The sequence below is a fragment of the Bubalus bubalis genome, chromosome 18, assembly GCF_019923935.1.
Source record: "Bubalus bubalis isolate 160015118507 breed Murrah chromosome 18, NDDB_SH_1, whole genome shotgun sequence".
NCBI lineage: Eukaryota > Metazoa > Chordata > Mammalia > Artiodactyla > Bovidae > Bubalus > Bubalus bubalis.
This window is the reverse complement of record NC_059174.1, coordinates 37,214,377-37,237,284: the sequence shown is the minus strand read 5'-3', so window position 1 is coordinate 37,237,284 and position 22,908 is coordinate 37,214,377. Positions and strand designations below refer to the sequence as shown.

Genomic DNA, 22,908 nt, shown 5'->3' with positions numbered 1-22,908 from the left:
CTCAGTAGCCAATGCAAAATTCAATACACACACACAATACATCTCAACACTAAATGTAAATATTGGTTTGTTTAAAAAAAAATGAGAGAGAGAGAAAAAGAGAAGAAAACTTGTATGCTATGCATTATGATCACCTTAGTAAATTCTTCTGACACATCTGATTTAATATCATCAGGAAGTTTAGTTTCATTTTAAATAACATGAGACCTGAAGGTGATTTTGCATTTCTAACGCGCATTCCTCCTTCTAAAGAGGAAAGTGATAAGTTAAAGCAAGTTCTCAAGTACCATTGTAGCAAGCTAATTCCCTTTTTCCACATGCGATTCAGAGAGAAAGGTCAAGTCGGCTGTCACTTCTCTCTAACTGACGCTCAGAGTCTGTGTGCACAGAGCATGATGTATATAAAAGAAGCCAAGCACTCGGCCATTTTCTGCGTCAACTGCATTCATCGCAAACCCTCCATCTTGAGCCGAAATGAAAGATTAGGTACAGATGAGTTTGTAAACAGCAAGTGTGCAGAGAAGTTCTTTCTGCTCAAAACCAAACACCTCTTCCTCCAACATTCTGAAATGTAAGTAACCCTTGCCACTGGGAGGAGGGGGCCTCTACTCTCAGCAGTAATTTATATGAAGGGCTGTTCATAATGTGGGAATCTAGCCGCTGACCACTCGGGCAGCTGACTCCTCATCAAGCGCTGACAGTGAGGCGAGGAAAACAGCGAAGGGCAAAGAAAAGGCACTGAGTATTGAAGACAAACACAAGACATGAATCCTAGCAGAAGTTGCTAAAATACACATGGGGGACTGTGCAGGTAGATGCGGTAAAGACACACATACAGATAATCATTCATATTCCAAATAAATCATGCTTGATCACTTTTTAGAGGACACAAAAAATTAAAAACATGTGAAAAGCAATGCCGAGAGAACTGGCCATCTAGTTCAATGCTTTTAACCAAGAAGATAAATTTGTACCATTTACTTAACAGAAATTTATATATGAGATGGAGATGCCTGAAAAATTCTTTACGAAATTTTCTAGAAAAATAGATACAATCATCTGAGCTATTATTAGTCAAATGTATTGTCTTTGTTAGAACTGTTTTTGCAAGACAAAATCACTGAAGAAACCTCATTAATAGGAAATCAACTTATAAAACAAGGTACCATAGGGAGGACTCTAAAAATGTTACCCTGCTTAGAAACAAACAAACAGAAAGAAGTCTCAGTTCAAATCATTAGGACTGACAGGCTTTCTGAGTAGGAGAATGACAGTGCCTTCCTTCAGTTACCCACATGCTCTCCCTTCCATTCATACAGGCTCACATGGGTGTCTTAAATAATGTCCTTGTCATTTCTCCTTGCCTCCCGAGGTGGTACTGCCTGTGAACTTCTCCTGGCTGTGCACATTGGCCTATGAAGCAATTGAACCACTTCTTTCTAAGTCATTAACTAACGTTCAGGTACTGTCAGATCCCTCATAACGCAATATCCATGCAACCACAGGGTCTCCTTTTGCCTGGCAAATGAATGTGTTACGACTGGACACTAGCAGTGCTATGTCTGGTGTCTAGACTTCAGTCGATAATGATCGTCATTAGAGTAGCACTCCCCACTTAGGGCAGTTCCTCAGAGCTGAGTTATCTGAGAACCTTAGAATGTTAGAAGCAAGATCACCATCACTGTCCACTGGTTCTCTTAAATGCCTACTGGCAATTCCCTACCCAATTAAATCCTACAACACCCTAGGATTAGAAAATTCTATCAAGTCACAAACTCAAAGATAGAGACGATACTGGGGGGATCTTCTACTGTGAGTCTGGTACACCGCCAGTTTCTTTATACTTCTAATTTTTTCAAAATCATAAGCTTATAGAGAATTATTATCATTCCACATTTATAGATGGTGATACTGAGGCTCAGAGAACTTCAGCAACTCATCCCAAGTTCCACAGCTCATAATGAGAAAGTCCATAATCAAAAGTGGGTCTCTTTCTTTTCACGGGGGGTTAAGGAACCAAGAAGCACTTTTTAAAGATACATGTAGATTTCAAACCATGAAGAGATGACTGCAATTCAAACTCTCTCATTTTATATCTGAAACACAAAGTAACATAAAGTCCTCTTTATGGAAACAGTTTTGAATTTTTAAAAGGGCAAAGTGGATCTGCTAAATCTCTGAAGGTGAAGCAGGACCCCAAATTAAGTTTTGTTCCAAAGATGCCAGGCAGACCCACTGTATCTTTGGTGCCCTCAATAGTTCAGAAGATGGCATTTTCTGAACCAGAATAATGGACCAGGATGTGCCTCTAGGCATGAGACTGATGGGACTATGACCTGTCACAGCTGACTACCATGGATAAGTTAGAGGATGCTTATGGGGGACAAAAAGAAAAGAAGAGCATATTTTAAATCACCATTGTCCTAGTCTATGCAGACACTGTTCAATATCATCTCAATGGATATTTAGTATGAAAAGCTAAGAAAAATTCAACATCTAACTTCTCTATGAGAGGGTTCAAAATAAGGACATCTTCAAAATTCCACCCAAAGCTATACAAATACTAATAAAAATGAGCAGCATGGGGAAAATAAAACTATAGGTCTGTAAAGCTCTTGGCCTTTCTATCACTAGTTTTGCTTTCTCAAACTTAGTGTTCTTTTAATGGCTCCTGATGAATGCCCCACAGTTTATAGAGTTCTTCATTTCCATTTTCAAATCCATTTCCACTTATTTCTTATCCCAGCCTCAGCTGCAAAATGCAGGCTATCTCCACCTCCTGCCTCTCCTGTCCCTTGCCAGAAATGTGCTATGCCATTTTCTGCTGACCAAACCCAACTCCCACCCACAAAACTGTCACTGGTTACCACATTCTATCTCTCTGAGCATCAGCAATAGTCTCTATTTCACATCTCAGTTTTTAAACCAGTGCTGCTCTATCAACTTTGGTTGTTTCTCTGACTACATGTAGGATCCTGGGTATATTTTTTCCTCCAAAATACCTAGCACACTAGTAGGCTTTGAGAAGTACTTAATACTTATCCACCTGATTAATTTAGCCCACAGACTGCATTTGAAATATTAGAGCTACAACTGCGTTCAATGGGTAGGGGACACCCAGGATAGTGGCAGGGGCAGAAGAAGAATATTCTGTTTTGGTTGCATCCTAAGAACAAAAGCATAAGTGTAACAGCATACACCTGTTTCTCAGGTTGAGATTTATAAGTGGAAGCATTGATTTCAAATGTCAAAGAAACATAAATATTGCTCTTAGGGCAATAAATGCAAAACAAAACTGAAAGGCTTTGATGACATTTCCACTGGGTGGCTGTCACTCATCAATCCCAACCTTTTTAACAAAATTTTTGTTCGGTTTAAAGCAATCATGAAGCTTCACAAGCCATCAGGGGTGGAGCTGCAGGAGATGTTAGCAACGACATCTCAACAGTTAGGACAGGTGAACAATTTCTAAACATTTTCTCTGAATAAAGAGTCTCTGGTTTGAAAGAAGATGAACACAAAACACTTTACTACTAGGGTTGATGTAGTTTGGGATGGAACATACAGGTTTGCCCAGCTTTCTGCATGATTACCTTTCCTTCCCAAGTTCATCACTGGTCCCTTTCCCCTCAGTGAAGGCAATGCTTTAGGGACCAAAGTTAGATGACTTTCATCTTTAATTGTTCTTTATTCAAATTTGGACAATATAGTCAAAGACTACTATTCAAGAGATACTAAAATTGGCTAAAGAATTAAAAGTAAACATTTCAAAACAGCTCAGCATTCAGAATTAGTTAGATGGCTAGAAGGTAGTTGAACAGAGAAGAAATTAACTGGACTGTGAGTGAGGTACAAGTCAGTAGGAATCCTGGGTGGACTATTAGATGTCCTTAAGACAATGTTTATATTGCCCTGTCCTTTGGTCTCCTCTTGGGGAAAATGAGGATCACAGTATCTGTCCTGTAGGGTAGTTGTGATACTAAATGTGTTTACGAATTTCAGTTGTTTGGCACCAAGGACAATGATTAAGTAAGGAGGGGAAACTGAGAAGCCAGAAAGGAAATCCTATAATATGCTCATGGTCCACAGGTCTCTGCCATTTTGTCCTGAGTCATCACCCCTTATATCTCTTTCAGGAGCACTGACCTTTTATTATCTCCTTCCTGTGACATTAGCCACTGTTCTTCCCCATTTAGACTTGCCAAACTGCCAAATTTCCAGGTCTTAACAGAGCACTGCTGGATAAAACAAATATTTCATTAACGATCTGTTCCCAGGTGCTACAAATGTTCCACCTGAAATGAAAGTAGAAATTCATATGGTCTTCCCCTCCAGCAGTCTCATTCTCCGGCAAAATAGAGGTTTAATTAAGGTCAAACCTCCCAAGCCATAGCAGAGGATGAATTTAGGTCAGTTGAAACAGTTATTCTAGTTAATTTGATCTAAATGGTTGTGTTTTGGGGGGAGGGAAGGAAAGGCTTTTAGAAAAGGGAGGCTCCTGAATAGTAGAAAATGGGGAAGAACAGCAATAGTCAAAAGTTGAGTCATATAGAGTTGCATATTCTTAAGAAAATAATTCCTAAGAATTTAGCATATATATAAAATGCATACTAGAATTTAGTATATATAGTGCATGTATACACACACACATACACACACATATCTGTGCAATTCTCAACTCCAAGTTAAGTATCTACAATAACAAATTACTTGCATATTTTTGGTAAGACCACAACACAGAGGGTCTGGACTGACTTGAGACCCCAGGATCTTAAACTAAAAATGAACTATTCTGCTAAAAAATTAAGAATCTTAAAGAAAAAATAATATATAAACCAGAGAACCAAACATAATATAGGAGAAAGTTTAAATGTCATCAGAGCGTTGGTAAGTTCTAATGAAGAATTCTACATCAAAGGGAAAATGGAGAGATGAATGTACACGCCCACCCCCTATCCCGAGGACTTACAGGCTTCCCTGGTGGCTCAGAGGATAAAAAATCCACCTGCAATGCAGGAGACCTGTGTTCGATCCCTGGGTTGGGAAGATCCCTTGGAGGAGGGCCTGGAAATCTACTCCAGTATTCTTGCCTGGAGAATCCCCATGGACAGCAGAGCCTCATGGGCTACAGTCCATGGGGTCACAAAGAGTCAGACACGACTGAGTGACTAAGCACACATCACTGGGACTTACATTCTTGCTTATTATTCTTCATTTTCACTTTGTTTCTGCTTCAAACTTAGGTCAACCACACGCTCACTTGTCTTATGCATTCCCTCAACAGGACTCCACAGTTTGAGACAAAACTTTGGTTCTATTCCTCACACATGTTGCTTCTGCTTACCAGAACTCTGTTCATAAACTGGGATGCCAAGAAAAATAACATCCTTCTTTAGAACAGATCCTGGTTTTGTGGGGTCTGAAACTTAAAGAATTTACAGACTTCTCTGGATGAAAGGAATATGGAATAAGGTTCTGATGCTAATATTTACTTAAAATGAGGAAATAAATCAGAACAAAGAATTGGCTCTCATCAATCAGATCCCTCTTTTCTGAGATTTTCCCCTGATGACACCTGGCTCCCTGCCACCCTGCCATCCCAGAACCCTCCACAGCTCCCAGCAGTTCCCAGGACACTAAAGGCACCTCTCCAACGAGGGACCTCAGAGCTGCAGGCTCATTCGTATTATTGTAAATCCTTTCTGCACTAATTCCCCTAAAATAACACAAGAATGTGACCATCTATCCCCATTTTGCTGTCAGTCCTTGGCAGACATACTTTACACCTGAAGAGAACATCCATTGTTCATGCTCAGGTACCTGGTGATGATTTGGGTTGTTTCCTCCCTATTCAAAAAGTGAAACAATAGATTATGGAACAAGTTGCCTAATTGCAAAACTCAGAAGGGTGCATTATATTTTTAAAGTACAACATATTTTTCCATCTAATTCAAAACTGTGAATGTTAAACTTAGACTTTTCCCAGCTTCTGTTAGTGACAGACAGGGCTCCCCAAGGGGTGGCTGCCTTCAAAGACAGGTAAATGAGGGCCCATATAAAACAGCCAAGTATTGATGTTGTAGTAAAATTCCAGAAAAATACATTGGCAGACAAGTAAATTTGTCACTAATAATTTAATGTAATTTCCCTAAAATGGAGGTAATAGGTACTCAGGGAATACACCTCCAGGGTTTACATCAAATGTGCATGTGGAAAATCATGAAATAATATTTTTTTAAAAATGTAGATGCTTTGTCTGACATGTTGGTTTATGAGGAAAATTATTCTTCCAAAATGAAAATGGGGAGGGGAAACTCCCCAAAGCATGTGTCCTTTCGCTCCCAAACCTTCCCTGGTGGTGGCAGTTGAGAAGCAGTCACTGACTGGAAGCTGCAAACATTTGTTTGCATTTTATTTCCCCCTTAAAATGATGTACTACAATTACCAAATATTAATGAACCAATCGTGTTGCAAATAGTATTTCCTGTGTCACTCTGAGTTATAGAATCTAATATTGGGCTCATTTGAAACATTCCAAAGTTGCATATTTTTTTCCCCTTTGCAAAGTGACAGCTCAAATTGTGTTTAGTTGCATCCGTCCAACCATGAGCAAATCAAGTATAAAAATTTCATTTTGTCTAAGTGTTAATGCAATTTTTTTAAGCTCATATCCTGGGATGGCTCACTTTGCACTATGCTGGATGATATTAGATGCTGCTTAAACACTATTATCAATTATATTACATGGTGCCAGGAAATTTTAAAATAGCACTTGTTTGGGACTCAAGTCATGAAGTTCCAAGGAAGGAAAAATACAAAGCAGGAAAAAAAAATCTTTAGCTTTTGCAAATGCTCCAATGTTTATGCTTTATATTACAAATAGGCTGATTTCCAGCTATAAATCTGAATTTCATTGCCGTTATTGCGAGCTTAATATGAAAAAAGACCTGCAGTTCACTGAGGCAATAAGGAGAGATGCGGCTGTCATAAGCCTAGCTGCTGGATGGAGCAACCAGAGACCTAAGTCAGGGGCAGGAGGGAGGCGAGGGAAAGGCGACAAGAGAGAAAAGCAGCCCTCGGGTACAGCCATCAAAATTATGAATTAATATAAAAGTCAAAATTATAGAACGTCCATCATTTTTCTATAGAATATTGACAGGGTGAAATGAATTCAGCAGATAATAAAGAATCTATCCCCCCAGAAAAAAAAAAAAAAAAAGAGGGAAGAAAGCAAGCAAGCAGTCAAATATGCCAGCTTCAGAAGCACGTTTCATCAAATGTGTGCGCTTAACACAACTGCCAGGGAAAAGCCTGATCCAATTTTGTAGGAGGTCAGCGTCAGAAGTCCCCGGCTGTTAATGTGCCTTGGCTCTTCCTGATTTCTTACTCCATGTAGTGAGGCCAAATGCTGCCTCCTGCTCAAAGACATTTCTTCTTTCCCAGATCCAATCTCACACACATTTACATGCAAAGGACAGGTGTGACTGTCGTAAAGAATGCTAATGGAGAAAGTTGCCAAATAATGTCAACTGTGGCCCCATTTTCAGGGCCCAGAGCATGGAAGAATTTCATCTCTCCTATTACCACATTTCCAGTGGCTGTTCTACAGTCTGGCACACACAAAAAGTGATTTTTATTTTAGGCATCTGAGAAAAATATATTTGGATTCTGAAGCTATTTAAATACAGTATGTATGTGGAGCTATGAAAGACATGCGTCATGCTTTTATTTACTTAACTCAGCCACAGCTAGATCTGTACCGTTTGGTTTTGTGAATCAGGCATGGAAGATCTGCTAAACTTTTTAGACTGCTGTAGTCTGTACAAAGCTGGCCATGATTTCTGCTAATTCAGAATAAAAACAGATTCACCAATGGGAAGCCCTCCATCTCACAGTAAGATTACAGCTCACACCTGCCTAGTTCAATGTGTTCAATTTAATGACGTTTAAGTATAATGGCCGGAGAAGGCAATGGCACCCACTCCAATACTCTTGCCTGGAAAATCCATGGACGGAGGAGCCTGGTAGGCTGCAGTCCATGGGGTCGCTAAGAGTTGGACACGACTGAGCGACTTCACTTTCACTTTTCACTTTCATGCATTGGAGAAGGAAATGGCAACCCACTCCAGTGTTCTTGCCTGGAGAATCCCAGGGATGGGGGAGCCTGGTGGGCTGCCGTCTATGGGATCGCACAGAGTTGGACACGACTGAAGTGACTTAGCAAGTATAATAGCGTCAACCTGAATTCTTCTTCAAGTTCAGGATTCTGGGTGCCTTTCCTGATTGAGGATCCATGAGAGGATTAATTAAGCCCTAATACTCCAAAGCATCCATTGCATGTAATAAATTAACCTCTTACCTCTGCACCTAGAATGTACTACTCATCTCCCAATTCTGGGAGATTGGGAAAACAGTCTCTCAAATCATTTTCTGTAGTGTTTTTTGTTTTTTTTTTTTTGGTGGTTCAGATGAGGAACCTGTTTAAAAACTGCTGTAGGCTTTGCTACTCAAAGTACAGTCTGCAGGTCAGTGGCATTCACATCACTTAGGGAGCTTGTTCAAATGTAGATTCCAATTTAGGTGCAGGCTGGGACCTAGGACTCTGCATTTCTAACAAGACCCCAAGTGATGCTGGTGGTCCTGGAATGACTGACTAGTAAGGCTCTAAAAGTTCTCCCTTCTTCATGAAACAGATCCTTAAATGACATGCATATGAGAATAAATAATGTATTTGACATGTCATGTAACAAATTTGTTGGTTTCCACTTTGAGCTGGACAGGGATGGCTGTATAGCTCCTACATCTGGGATGGAAACGGGTGAATTGGACTCATCAGCCAAAGCAAGGCCATAAAAGAAAATGCCATGACCTTGGTTTCCTTGAACCATCTGTACCCTTAAACATAAGACTTCTATCTTTAAATGCACATTGACATCGAGAATTTGTACCCTTATCTTCTAAGACCAGGATACATATTTCAATTTACAAATATATTTATATGAAAAATCTTACAAAGATGTGAAAATTAAATTATGTTTTGACATAATTCATTTGATGAATGGCTTTCAGTAAAAAAAAAAAAAAAAAATTAAGTGACACGCAGTAAGAACCACTTAAAAAAATCTAGACTATGTGATCACCAATGAATGGTCTACTGCTCTTTGCTGCCAGTACTCTTTCTCTCTGGGATGTCATCCCTCTCTCCCCCCACAAACATTCTCTTCTTACCTTTAATTTCCATCTTAGGCCTTCCATCTGCCTGGAAGACTTGGCAGCTCTTCTGTCCTTCATTGACTTTACACTCCTCTAAACCATGGTGACATACATGTTTGGGACGCTTCACTTTTACATGATAATGTTACTTTGTTTTTTTTCCCAGTTGTTTCACCTAACTTGTACAATCTCCCTCAACATACAACCCAAAGAATATTTATTTAGGAACTATTTTGTGCCAGGCTCTATGTCTGTTGTAGAGGATCAAGGGATAAAGGAGAACTTTATTCTCTACTTCTGATGCAGCCATACATATCTTTGCTCCCTATGTCAAAAAATTCATCATATTATAAAGACAGAGAAGAAAACAAAAATAATATACTGTTATGATTGAAAATGGGCTTCCTCAGTGGTTCAGCAGGTAAAGAATCCACCGGCAATGCAGGAGACTCAGGAGACACTGGTTCGATCCCTGGGTTGGGAAGATCCCCTGGAGGAGGAAATGGCAACCCACTCCAGTATTCTTGCCTGGAAAATTCTATGGACAGAGGAGACTGGTGGGTTACAGTCCATGGGGTCACAAAGAGTCAGATAAGACTAAGCACATGACCCATGATTAAAACACGGAAGCATATTCATAGTTTTGAAGGAAATCATGGATTTTGTCAAGTGTGAAGAACATTAAGCAGAAGAGATTTCTCCAAAGGGTATGGCAAAACACATACAAAGACACAGATGCAGGCAATAGCAAGGTGAACACAGAGGCTCCTAGTAAAGTCGTGTTAGTCACTAAATAGAGTCAAACTCTTTGCGACCCCGTGGACTGAAGCCCGCCAGGCTCCTCTGTCCATGGGATTCTCCAGGCAAGAATACTGGAGTGGGTTGCCCTTTCTTTCTTTAGGGGATCTTCCCCACCCAGGGATCGAACCCAGGCCTCCCACATTGTAGGCAGATTCTTTACCATCTGAGCTACAGGGAAGCAGGGGCTTCTAACAGTATATATTTGCTAGAATTTGAAGATGGACAGAAGGAAGAAAAAACAAAAAGAAAAGCCCTTATCATGAGTCTTACATAAAAGCTAAGGAAAGGTGTAACTAGCTGTGTATTTCAGCAAGATTCAATCTACTGATAAAGTAGATTATCAGTAGGAGAGGAGAGCATCATAGACTCCTTAGCATCTTTTTCAAGCCAGAAAGTTTGAGGCACAGAGGCACAGACAAGTCACCTTACTGATCAGCTTGTCGAGAAAAACCTGACTTCTCATTTGTATGACTTAAAGCGCCTTCGTTTTTTGTTTTTGTGTTTTTTTTTTTTTAATTTTGTTTTGTTTTGTTTGGCCACGCTGCATGACCTGTGGGCTCTCAGTTCCCAGACCAGGAACTGAACCTGGAAACTGCAGTGAAAGTGTCGAGTCCTAACCACTGGACCACCAGAGAATTCCCAAAGCTCATTTGAATGAAGAATCGTGCATAAACTTCAGATGTGTGTTTTTCAACCATTTGTTCCTAATAATGATCATGCCTGGGAAAGAGTTGACATACTTTAAGAAAACAGCTGTTAGTGGGAGGATGTTGAAAGGTGGTAGAAGAAGCAGGATAAGCTAAGGGGCTAGTGTGAGGTGTCTCCTGAATTATGGATTTCTTGAGGTGACAAATTTTATCTTGTTGCTTGCAGTATCCAGCATCTAGTACATTATCTAGAAATGAGTAATATCCCTTTAAATTATTCTACTTAAAAACTATCCACAATGTCTATCTCCAACCCATTACTTCTTTTATCACATTTCTGGGAATAAGGAAAGCAATTTATAAATTTTCTTCATTAACAAATATATCACTGTGTTATAATCTTTTAAAAAAATCAATGTTACTCCAGTTTCTCCCCCCAATTATATTTTCAAAATTCTTCTCTCAAACAACCATTTAAAAATTAGATGATTTCTGGGGCTCAAATTTATTATGGATCTATTCTTTTAGAGAAAAAGCAACCATTTGTGAAGTATCCTAATTTTTCAGGCTTAGAAAAACAGTCTGCTGAAAAGGGCTCTAGCCCAAATGAGCTTCTATTGATCCTAAACAAAATTCTTTCACCAGAAAACAAGGAGTCCTGGGAGATGGGAGGAGAGTTGTACCATGTGAATCCTCAGAAGCTGAATTTTCTCGATTCTAGAAACCTTCTTGTGCTCCTTACAGTACCAAGTTCAATGCCTGCACTGCTCATGGCACTCAACAAATTTACATTTGATTTCACTAAATTTATAGCTTCAGAGAGCATTGTGTCTATTTAATTGTTCTGAATCACACTGGCGAATTATGCATTTCTCCTTGTTTGGCCAGTTTTCCTATTTCAGGTGCATTTCTGTCTCTTAAATAACCTACATTTTTAAATGAAAAGCAGTAAGCCTTTACAACCAAATCTCTTTGAATGCACTCCCAGCCCTGGCTGAGCCATGTAGGTCCTGTGCCCACCTCCAGGGGCCTTGTGAGGACCCAGCCCCGGAAGATATACGAATGTCCGCGCACCAAGTAAGCTCTTGGAAAGAAGGGGTGTGTGGCTGTATTAATCCTGATCCAGGAGGACAATGAATCTACAATGTACATACAGCCCCATACCTGCTGTCATACACTGTAATAAACCCCCGCCGGTTTTCCCGTGACAAAGTTGATCCCAAAGGATAGAGAGCAGTGATGGGAAACATAAATCTGCACCAACAGCCAGCCGTTCCCCCCACACCAGCGCGCCGCATGTGTGTGTGTGTGTGTGCGCGCAAACAGGGCCGCCGGTACGTAAATACTGCGAGCGGCACAATCCATCTCCTGCTGCACATTCTGTTTCCATACATGCTCTGTATGCGGCCTGGAATTTCATACAGTATTCAGAAGGGTTGAGATTGACCAGCCTTTGTTCAGAGTAAGGAAGCAGGTGGGGGGAGGTGGTCTGACTTTAGCAGATTCAGAGATTTTATTTTCCTTCTTTCTTAGGGGGGAAAAAAAACCAGCTTCTTAAAATTGCATTGCTGGTGTTTATGATTCATATTACAAGCAGGGCAACCTCTACACCCGAATTGAAATTTCATTTATGATACTGTGGACTTAATATGAATAAAGGCCTCCTGTTTTCCAAAGCACCAAAGAAAGATGCACCTGCCACAGGACCAATCACGGGAGGGGATGAGAAGATGGAGGCTGGGTGAGGATAATAAAAGATAAAAGCAAACTCAAATGCCATAAATTGAGATGAAGAGAAAAAGAAATGAAAAGGAAAAGAAAAAAAAAAGCAAAAAAAAAAAAAAAAAAAACACCAGCAAAAACATTGTGTGTCCATCTTCCAAGCACAATTGATGGATAGAAAGAGATGAATTTAAAGTATACTTAAATTACTGCCACTTTCCTCTTTCAGTTTGGAAATCCTACTAGTTAGAAATAGGATCAGGATAACTCAAAAGGAACGGGCATCAGGACAGTTTGCATACTAAATTCGAGGCATGCTGGGTGGTTTGAACAGATAGTTGCTTTCAACTGCACAAGAAAGAGGTAATGGAGAGAATGGTACAGGTTTAAGCAGGCTCTTGATGTAAATGAAAATAAAAACTTTTATATCTTTGTAGCATTTGGCTAATGAGTCACTAAAACCATCCCCAGCACATCCATCATTTCTATTGCAGAGACTCAACCGCTCTCTCGCTCTAATTGGTCTAGACAGGTGTCATGGTATTTCAGCACAGTGAAAAAAAATCCAGAGGTTTTCTTCAGTGAGACTGAAAGGTAGACACTTTGGAAAATGTTAGTCTAATTTCAACCTTCTTTGAAACAGTTTACATTTAGCAAGAAAATCAAGACAAGTGAAAGCCTCCAGATTTAATTCCGCCTCCAGATTTAATTCCACCTCCAAAAAGTCCTTTGTGTGGCCAAAAGGGAAGCTGGAAATTAATTTTATTGTGTGAAGGGGGTGATCTTTCTCTCAGAAGGAAAAGGTTTCATCTGGGGTCCTCGCATCTGTATTGTTTTTCTATAGCAAACTAAATTAAATACATAGTGCATCAAACATCAGCTTCACCTTGCCTTAAAGGGACTGAAGACAGCTTCTCATATCAAATGATTTTAGGTGCTGCTCAGTATTGCCCAGGGTACTGGGTTCCACCAAACTCCGTACTTTTGAATGGAAAAGGAGACAGACAGCAAATTGGGGAAAGACCAGATCTAACTAATGGACCTGCCACCAGATTTTGACCAGAAGCAACCACTCATTAATGGTGTTTTAAAGTCATACTTCAACCAAGTCATGACATAAGTGAACACCAGCCCAGAAATAGAAAGTTCAGCTGGTGCCTCGCTGTTAACTCATAAACTCACAGAGGAATAATCCAGAACAGTCTCAGTTAAGAAAAGAATGACAGGCTCAACTTAACTCCCTAGCTGTAATCAGGAGGACTTGCAATCTTGGTGCCATTTAAATATATTTTTAAAAACCTAATTTCTTTGGAAGAAGAAGGTGGCTATTCAAAAAAAAAAAAAAAAACCTATAGAGAGGTGACTTGAGTTTCTCCTTCTGTCTTCCTTTGTTTGTTTTAACCTGCATTCACATCCTAGTATCAATTCACTAGGCTTTTCTAACAACACTGAGGTGGCACGTCCTGGTGTCAGAGTTTTCCTTGAGAGTAAGTTTCCACATGGAGCAGTGGTAAGGAATCAGAGAAGATGATTTCTGAGATGGGTGAAATGAGGCATAACCATTCAGAGTTGTGGAGGATGCCAAAGAAAAACCTGGAGTTGGGTCTTAAGTCAGGTGTGAATTTTTGGTGTGAATTTCACCAACCTCCGTGAATATTTAAAATGCAAAAGTTTTCTGAAACCAACATGGCCCACAAATACTAAATGTTAGCTAGGGATATTAATTCATCCTCTGGATATGTTAAAAATTCATAATTTCTTTAACAACTCAGGATGTAGCATTCAGACTTTCAGAGTTCTGGCAGGGGTGGCTGGGAATGCTATAAAGCCAAGGAAATTCCAGCTTCAAACCAGTTGGTTGTTTAACTTAAAACATGTAATCTCTATGTATCTGTCATCTATTTCATTTATCGTTTAGCTAGAGATCATTTCTCTCTATCTACATATAAATCACAAATCTATGTACAGAATTGGGGTTAGATAATTCAATAAGTTGCCGCTGGGTTGGAAAAAGCATGCTGTTAATTTTTTGTGTGTGTTTACATTTTGTATTTTTATCTCTAAATGGAAATATGGCTTATTTCAAATGAAGCAAATAAGCCATTTTTATAATACTTGAAGTTATTTAAGACAAATACAAAGGAGATAAGAGGAGGTAGAGAGAAAGAAAATGCTTCAGGATAGATTCCAAAAGGGTCATAAAATGTTTTCACTAAGGTAGTGCATGTAAAATATGAATATGATGGTCATTTCTTTATTTAACAAACATGTTCTAGCAATTTCTGCATTCCTAAAGTTCTAACTCCACTGGGTGTGGAGTTAGAGAAAAAGATTAAAAAATGGTTCTTGCCTTTAAAGTATTCACATTTGATTGAAAGAGAAGAATATACACAGGCATTCTTGCCCCCATCAACACCTAAAAATTAGACACACAGGCAGATTCCTCTCTTTAGAAAACTATACAAAAGAGATTAGTAGAAAATCATATGCTAGGTGGACTTTGGACACAGAAAGATATTATGAGCATTAAAGTAATGGTTGAAGTTAACAAAAAGATTGGTAACTTTGTTGTATTTTAATTCCTATGTTTCAAAGATATTTTAAAATAAATGTAAATAAAATATCTTCTACAAATATGTCTAAAAGTTGTTTCTTTAATATATAAAAGATGTAGAAATTGACAAGGAAAAACCAAAGGCCAATTTTAAAAGGGACAGACAGAGGAACAATAAGTAACCATGAAAATGTAATTAAATCAACATTGCAAAATTGTTCTGTCATATATCACATTAGTAAATGTTTAAGAAAGGGCTAGTGTAAAACCAGAAGCAAAGGCTAGTATAGTAACAGTATGGAGATGCATTCAAGAATGATAAAACCACACTTAGGAAGCGCTTTTGAAAGAAAGTGAGGCAAATGAGATGGGGACGTCACAGCTATTTGTAACTTTGATTTCTTTTCTTGGTAGTGGGTACATAGGTTTGTTTACATTATTCCCGATAATTTTTTCCCCTATACCTGAAGCAGTTATTTAACAAAGGGAAAAAGACACATAATATTTCTCTATACATCAATACTGGTGGCTGTCAGAGCAGCATGGATTGACCGGCCTTTCTTCAAAGCATTGGCAACATGCATCAAGGGCCTTAAAAAATGGCTTTTGACTCTATGACTTCATTACTAAGAATCTACCTTTGGAAAAAAGCCAGGGTAAAACAATGGATTAAGGGTAGTCATGTTTATCAAAGAATTATTTCTAATAGTAAAATATTTTTAAAAAGCTTTAAAGGTACAATAAAAGAGGAATAGTAAAGTAAGTATAATACATATCTACAAGAGGATATTATGAAGTGGTCAAAATACTATTGACATTTTTTATAATAGAAATGGTCAAAATAGGATGTTCCATGATCAAACCAGGATACAAAGATCTATCTATGTAAATATACATGTACATACATATGTATATGTGTACACACACTATATGGCGTCAGTAGTTTAAAAAAGAAATGTACATGTTACACAAAACTGGGAAATTATCATGCTGCATCAGTGAACTAAAATCAAACACTATTATTTTCTTCTCTCTGAACATGACTAATTCTATTCCTTTCCCTCAGAGATGTTTTTACCTCAAAATGACTCATATTCATATGAAGAGTTGGCTGAAATTTAAGAAGTCAGTCTTCAGTCATTTTGTACTAAGAAAACAATACAGTCATGGAGAAGGTAACTCAGATGTTCACTATATTTATATATATATTTAATTATAAAACTTATAATTTCACTAACACTCATATTTAAGTATTAATAGCTTAATATTTAAAATAAACATGGGTATCTTTTTCTGGATTTTTTTTTTTACAGCTATGATTTTTACAAACAGAGATAGATCATTCATAACATTTTGCATGTATGTATCTTACAAGCAAGCTGGGCACACAGATTTCTTGAGGACAGCAAACATGAACGGGGCCGGTGCCACCCACTCTTTGAATATCACTGGGTGAGTTTCCTGGAAGAAACAAGCCCCTCTGAGACGCTGAAGGCAGCACTGCGTGACCAAGAAGGCAGAAAAGAAGAAACAGGAGAAGGGCACTTTCTCCTTTCTAAAGTCTGGGAACTTTTATTTCAGGTTTTAAGGTATGTTTAGTGATCTTATTAAAGATTAGTGTAACCATAAAAGTAATCATTTGAGGTAATGGGTGAAGACGGAAGAGTTGGAAGAGAAAACTTCAATTTGCAAACTATGATTTATTCCTGTGTAATCTTGTCAAATTTTCCTCACTAAAAAGAAATTTTGGCAAAGGTCTTGATGTGGTACAATTATAAACAGAATGAAAGGGACATCCAAGAAATAGGTATATATTGTACTCCAGAAAGTACTACCTAATTCACTGATAAGCCATCTTTCCAGAAGCCAGTAGAACCCACCAAATGTGTGAACTGTTCAACAAATACTCATCTTTCTGCCAGAGGTGGAGGGAGGTGCATGCTACTTAGTTGTTCAGCCCAGAAAGTTGTCTTTTCCCACACAGTACCCACCCCCGCCCCACACACACATACCAATGCAAGTATGACCAAGTGTTCTATTACACTGGTGTACAGGGAACTGATGCCCTAGGCTTGTGATGAGCTTGTAATGGTAGGTTGAAATTGAAAGGCTTTTTACCTGTATCTCAAAAGAACAGACACTCATTTCCTGCCTTCTTTCTCATTTCCAAAGCGACCCTCTCACTCTATGACCTGGATAGTCTCCTACTGACCACTGACCATCCTAACACTCCCATGACTTACATCCACCAACCATCCCCTTTCCTTTTTATTCAATTTTTTTTCCTTCAGTCAACAATGTTTATCTCCTCCTTTGACTTTTTTTCCTGCTGAAGTTACCAGTCTATTTTCTCTACCATCAAACTACTTTAAATAGTTGCTTATATTGGCTTCTCCATTTTGTGGATATGTATTCTTCAGTTTAGCCATTCAGGCGTGTCTGACTTTGCGACTCCATGGGCTGCAGCATGCCAGGCCTCCCTCTCCATCACCAACTCCCACAGTTTACCCAAACTCATGTCCATGGAGTTGGTGATGCCATCCAGCCATCTCATCCTCTGTCATCCCCTTCTCCTCCTGCCCTCAATCTTTCCCAGCATCAGGGTCTTTTCAAATGAATCAGCTCGTCGCATCAGGTGGCCAAAGTATTGGAGTTTCAGCTTCAACATCAGTCCCTCCAATGAACACCCAGGACCGATCTCCTTTAGAGTAGACTGGTTGGATCTCCTTGCAGTCCAAGGGACTCTCAAAGAGTCTTCTCCAACACCATAGTTCAAAAGCATCAATTCTTCAGCCCTCAGCTTTCTTTACAGTCCAACTCTCACATCCATACATGACTACTGGAAAAACCATAGCCTTGACTAGACAGACCTTTGTTGGCAAAGTAATGTCTTTGCTGTTTAATATGTTGTCTAGGTTGGTCATGACTTTCCTTTCAAGGAGCAAGTGTCTTTTAATTTCATGGCTGCAGTCACCATCTGCAGTGATTTTGGAGCCCAAGAAAATAAAGTCAGTCACTCTTTCCACTGCTACCCCATCTCTTTCCCATGAAGTGATGAGATCAGATGCCATGATCTTAGTTTTCTGAATGTTGAGCTTTAAGCCAACTTTTTCACTCTCCTCTTTCACTTTCATCAAGAGGCTCTTTAGTTCTTCTTCACTTTCTACCATAAGGGTGGTGTCATCTGCATATCTGAGGTTATTGATATTTCTTCAGTCAATCTTGATTCCAGCTTGTGCTTCATCTAGCCCAGGGTTTCTCATAATGTACTCTGCATATAAGTTAAATAAGTAGGGTGACAATATACAGCCTTGACATACTCCTTTTCCTATTTGGAACCAGTCTGTTGTTCCATGTCCAGTTCTAACTGTTGCTTCCTGGCCTGAATACAGGTTTCTCAAGAGGCAGATCAGGTAGTCTGGTATTCCCATCTCTTTCAGAATTTTCCACAGTTTCTTGTGATCCACACAGTCAAAGGCTTTGGCATAGTCAATAAAGCACAAATAGATGTTTTTCTGGAACTCTCTTGCTTTTTCGATGATCCAGCAGATGTTGGCAATTTGATCTCTAGTTCCTCTGCTTTTTCTAAAACCAGCTTGAACATCTGGAAGTTCACAGTTCTCGTATTGCTGAAGCCTGGCTTGGAGAATTTTGAGAATTTCATTGCTAGCTTGTGAGATGCGTGCAATTGTGCAGTAGTTTGAGCATTCTTTGGCATTGCCTTTCTTTGGGATTGGAATGAAAACTGACCTTTTCCAGTCCCATGGCCACTGCTGAGTTTTCCAAATTTGCTGGCATATTGAGTGCAGCACTTTCACAGCATCATCTTTCAGGATTTGAAATAGCTCAACTGGAATTCCATCACCTCCACCAGCTTTGTTTGTAGTGATGCTTCGTAAGGCCCACTTGACTTTACATTCCAGGATGTCTGGCTCTAGGTGAGGGATCACACCATCGTGATTATCTGGGTCATGAAGATCTTTTTTGTACAGTTCTTCCGTGTATTCTTGCAACCTCTTCTCAATATCTTCTGCTTCTGTTAGGTCCATACCATTTCTGTCATTTATTGAGCCCATATTTGCATGAAATATTCCCTTGGTATCTATAATTTTCTTGAAGAGAACTCTCTTGAGGAGTCTTTCCCATTCTATTATTTTCCTCTGTTTCTTTGCACTGATCACTGAGGAAGGCTTTCTTATCTCTCCTTGCTATTCTTTGGAACTCTGCATTCAAATGGCTATATCTTTCCTTTTCTCCTTTGCTTTTCGCTTCCCTTCTTTTCATAGCTATTTGTAAGGCCTCCTCAGACAGTCATTTTGCTTTTTTGCATTTCTTTTTCTTGGGGATGGTCTTGCTCCCTGTCTCCTGTACAATGTCATGAACCTCCATCCATAGTTCCTCAGGGCACTGTATCAGATTTAATCCCTTAAATCTATTTCTCACTTCCACTGTATAATCATAAGGGATTTGATTTAGGTCATACCTGAATGGTCTAGTGGTTTTCCCCACTTTATTCAATTTAGTCTGAATTTGGCAATAAGGAGTTCATGATCTGAGCCACAGTTAGCTCCCAGTCTTGTTTTTGTTGACTGTATAGAGCTTCTCCATCTTTGGCTGCAAAGAATATAATCAAGCTGATTTTGGTGTTGGCCATCGGGTGATGTCCTTGTGTAGAGTCTTCTCTTGTGTTGTTGGAAGAGGGTGTTTGCTATGACCAGTGAGTTCCTTTGGTAAAACTCTATTAGCCTTTGCCCTGCTTCATTCTGTACTCCAAGGCCAAATTTGCCCATTACTCCAGGTGTTTCTTGACTTCCTACTTTTGCATTCCAGTCCCCTATGATGAAAAGGACATCTTTTTTGGGTGTTAGTTCTAAACAGTTTTGTAGGTCTTCATAGAACCATTCAACTTCAGCTTCTTCAGCATTACTGGTCAGGGCATAGACTTGGATGGCCGTGATTTTGAATGGTTTGCCTTAGAAATGAACAGAGATCATTCTTTCGTTTTTGAGATTGCATCCAAGTACTGCATTTTGGACTTGTTTGTTGACTATGATGGCTACTCCATTTCTTCTAAGGGATTCCTGCCCACAGTAGTAGATATAATGGTCATCTGAGTTAATTTCACCCATTCCAGTCCATTTTAGTTCACTGATTTCTAGAATGTCAACGTTCACTCTTGCCATCTCCTGTTTGACCACTTTCAATTTGCCCTGATTCATGGACCTAACATTCCAGGTTCCTATGCAATATTGCTCTTTACAGCATCAGACCTTGCTTCTATCACCAGTCACTTCCATAACTGGGTGTTGCTTTGGCTCCATCCCTTCATTCTTTCTGAAGTTTTTCTCCACTGATCTCCAGTTGCATATTGGGCACCTACCAACCTGGAGAGTTCATCTTTCAGTGTCCTATCTTTTTGCCTTTTCATACTGTTCATGGGGTTCTCAAGGCAAGAATACTGAAGTGGTTTGCCATTCCCTTCTCCAGTGGACCACATTTTGTCAGCACTCTCCACCAGGACGCGTCTGTCTTCGGTGGCCCTACATAGCATGGCTTAGTTTCATTGAATTAGACAAGGCTGTGGTCCATGTGGTCATATTGGCTAGTTTTCTGTGGTTGTGGTTTCAGTCTGTCAGCCCTCTGAAGCCCTTTCTCAGCACCTACTGTCTTACTTTGGTTCTCTTACCTTGGATGTGAGGTATCTCTTCACGGCTGCTCCAGCAAAGTGGAGCCACTGCTCCTTATCTTGGATGTGGGGTATCTCCCCATGGCTGCCGCTCCTAACCTTGGACGTGGGGTACCTCTTCATGGCTGCTGCTCCTGATCTTGGACATATGTATTCTTTAGATCTTACTGTAATTTGGCTTTAACCAAATGTATGGTACTCTGTTCTCAATAGGGTTATTAATTTCCTCTTATAGTCACAAGTGACCAAAGAACAATTAAATTAAGTAGTTTATTTTTACTTCTTATCCTTTTGATCTTTATCATTTTTATACATTTTCCATGAATGAGCTTATCTGTGTCCATAATTTCACATCTACTCTCAAAATTTCATTTCTCATATGTATTAATAAGAATAAGAGCCCTGACTAGATCTCTTTAATTAACTTAATATTTCATATTAGCTATTTCCAGACCCCTCAAAATCATTATCTTTAGAACTAAATTCATTATAATAAACTTTAAAGACTATATATATCTATTGGAAACTAACAGAAAACATCAAACTTCATAGTGAACCCTGAAAACAAAAATAAGACAAGGTTGCTTGGTTTCATCATTATTAACACTATCTTTCAATCTCATTTTGGAAGTTCCAGCCAAAGCAATATGGTAAGAATAGTAACTATTTAAGTATGCATACTGGAAAGGAGGAGGCAAAAGTATAACTGTTTTCTAATGATATAATTGGCACCTGACAAATATAAGAGTAGTAACCAAAAATCTTTGAAAACTAAACCCTTCTACAAGGTGGCAAATTGTAAAATTCAGCTAATTAAAAACAACAACAATAGTTTCTGTATATGTCAGCAATGACCAGTTGGGAAAAAAAAAAAAAAACAATTGTAATGTGCCAATCATTATGGGAATTAGAGGATAAAATTATTAGAAATATATTTAATAAGAATTGCACATTATCCATATAGTGGAAACTGCAATATTTCTACATAAACGGGACATAAAACAAAAAATAGACAAAGACAAAATCATCTTTGTAGCTAGATGGAAAGGTACACAACCATAAAGCTACTAACTTCAGCTGGTATTAATTGATGAATGGGACATAATTACACTAAAAACTACTAAAGGTCTTTGGGGTCGGGTAGAATTTAATAGAATGATTCCAAAGCACATCTGAAAAAATAAAAACAGGGAATTAGCTTTAAATATCAGAAAAAAATGGATAGCTATTAAAATGCAGATAGCTACAGTAATTAAAACAATAAGGTTCTGATTTGATATAGGTAGATCAATGGAACAAAGTAATATGTGAAAAAATACACTCAAATATATTTTTAAAACTTCTATACTTCAATGTGACATTTCAAATCAATAGGAAAAGTAACCAGTAAAACAAATGAGATCAGATGTGATTTGAGGGGAAAATGAAATTAAAGCCCTTTCTTTTGTCTTTATAAAGATATGCTGAAGCAAGAAAGATAGGCTGAAGAAAGTGTATATGTGTGTGTGTGTATTAAAGCTGAGTGATGGGTGCATGGATATCTATTATATAATTTTTGATGTTTAAATTATATCTTGATTTGGAAGAACAAAGAGATGATTCTATCAAGCCAGAGATTAGTAGATTAGTCTAACAAACATGTAAAATGTATACACAAAAAGATACTATATGAACAAATTGAAAAGCAACTTATGCATACTGCATGAAGACAAAAATCTGCAATATATTAAGTGTGCTTAACTTAGAACAGAATGATGAACACCCTAATAGAGTACATGACAAGAAGTGGCTTAGGCAAAATGGCGAAAGACTGTTAATGAAAGGCTCAGAAAACCTATGAAAGGATTTTCAGCTTCTTTGGTAAATGGAGACTCAAAAATAAAACAATTATATATCAATTTTATCAGTCAAATTGAAAAATATTTATGAATCGCCAGTCCAAGCTCAATGCATGATACTGGTTGCTTGGGGCTGGTGCACTGGGATGACCCAGAGGGATGGTATGGGGAGGGAGGAGGGAGGGGGGTTTCGGATGGGGAACATGTGTATACCTGTGGCGGATTCATGTTGATGTATGGCAAAACCAATACAATATTGTAAAGTAATTAACCTCCAATTAAAATAAATAAATTTATATTAAAAAATAAATAAATAAAAATCATCAAAAAAATAAAGAACTTAGAATTTCCACCACCAGGTATAGTACAGGCAAAACAAACTTCTCATACACTATTAGTGTGAGTGTAAACTTATACACTGTAGCCTTAGGGCAGTGTAACAGTAGC

At 38.7% G+C, this 22,908-nt stretch overlaps 1 long non-coding RNA gene across 1 annotated transcript; it reads left to right on the top strand.

The window, feature by feature from the left end:
• The first annotated feature begins 217 nt into the window (after positions 1 to 217).
• Positions 218 to 16,500, top strand: LOC123330435. The gene is made up of 3 exons (XR_006546373.2): positions 218 to 571; positions 16,004 to 16,112; positions 16,251 to 16,500. It is a non-coding gene; the product is annotated as an uncharacterized LOC123330435 (long non-coding RNA).
• Positions 16,501 to 22,908: the final 6,408 nt, after the last annotated feature.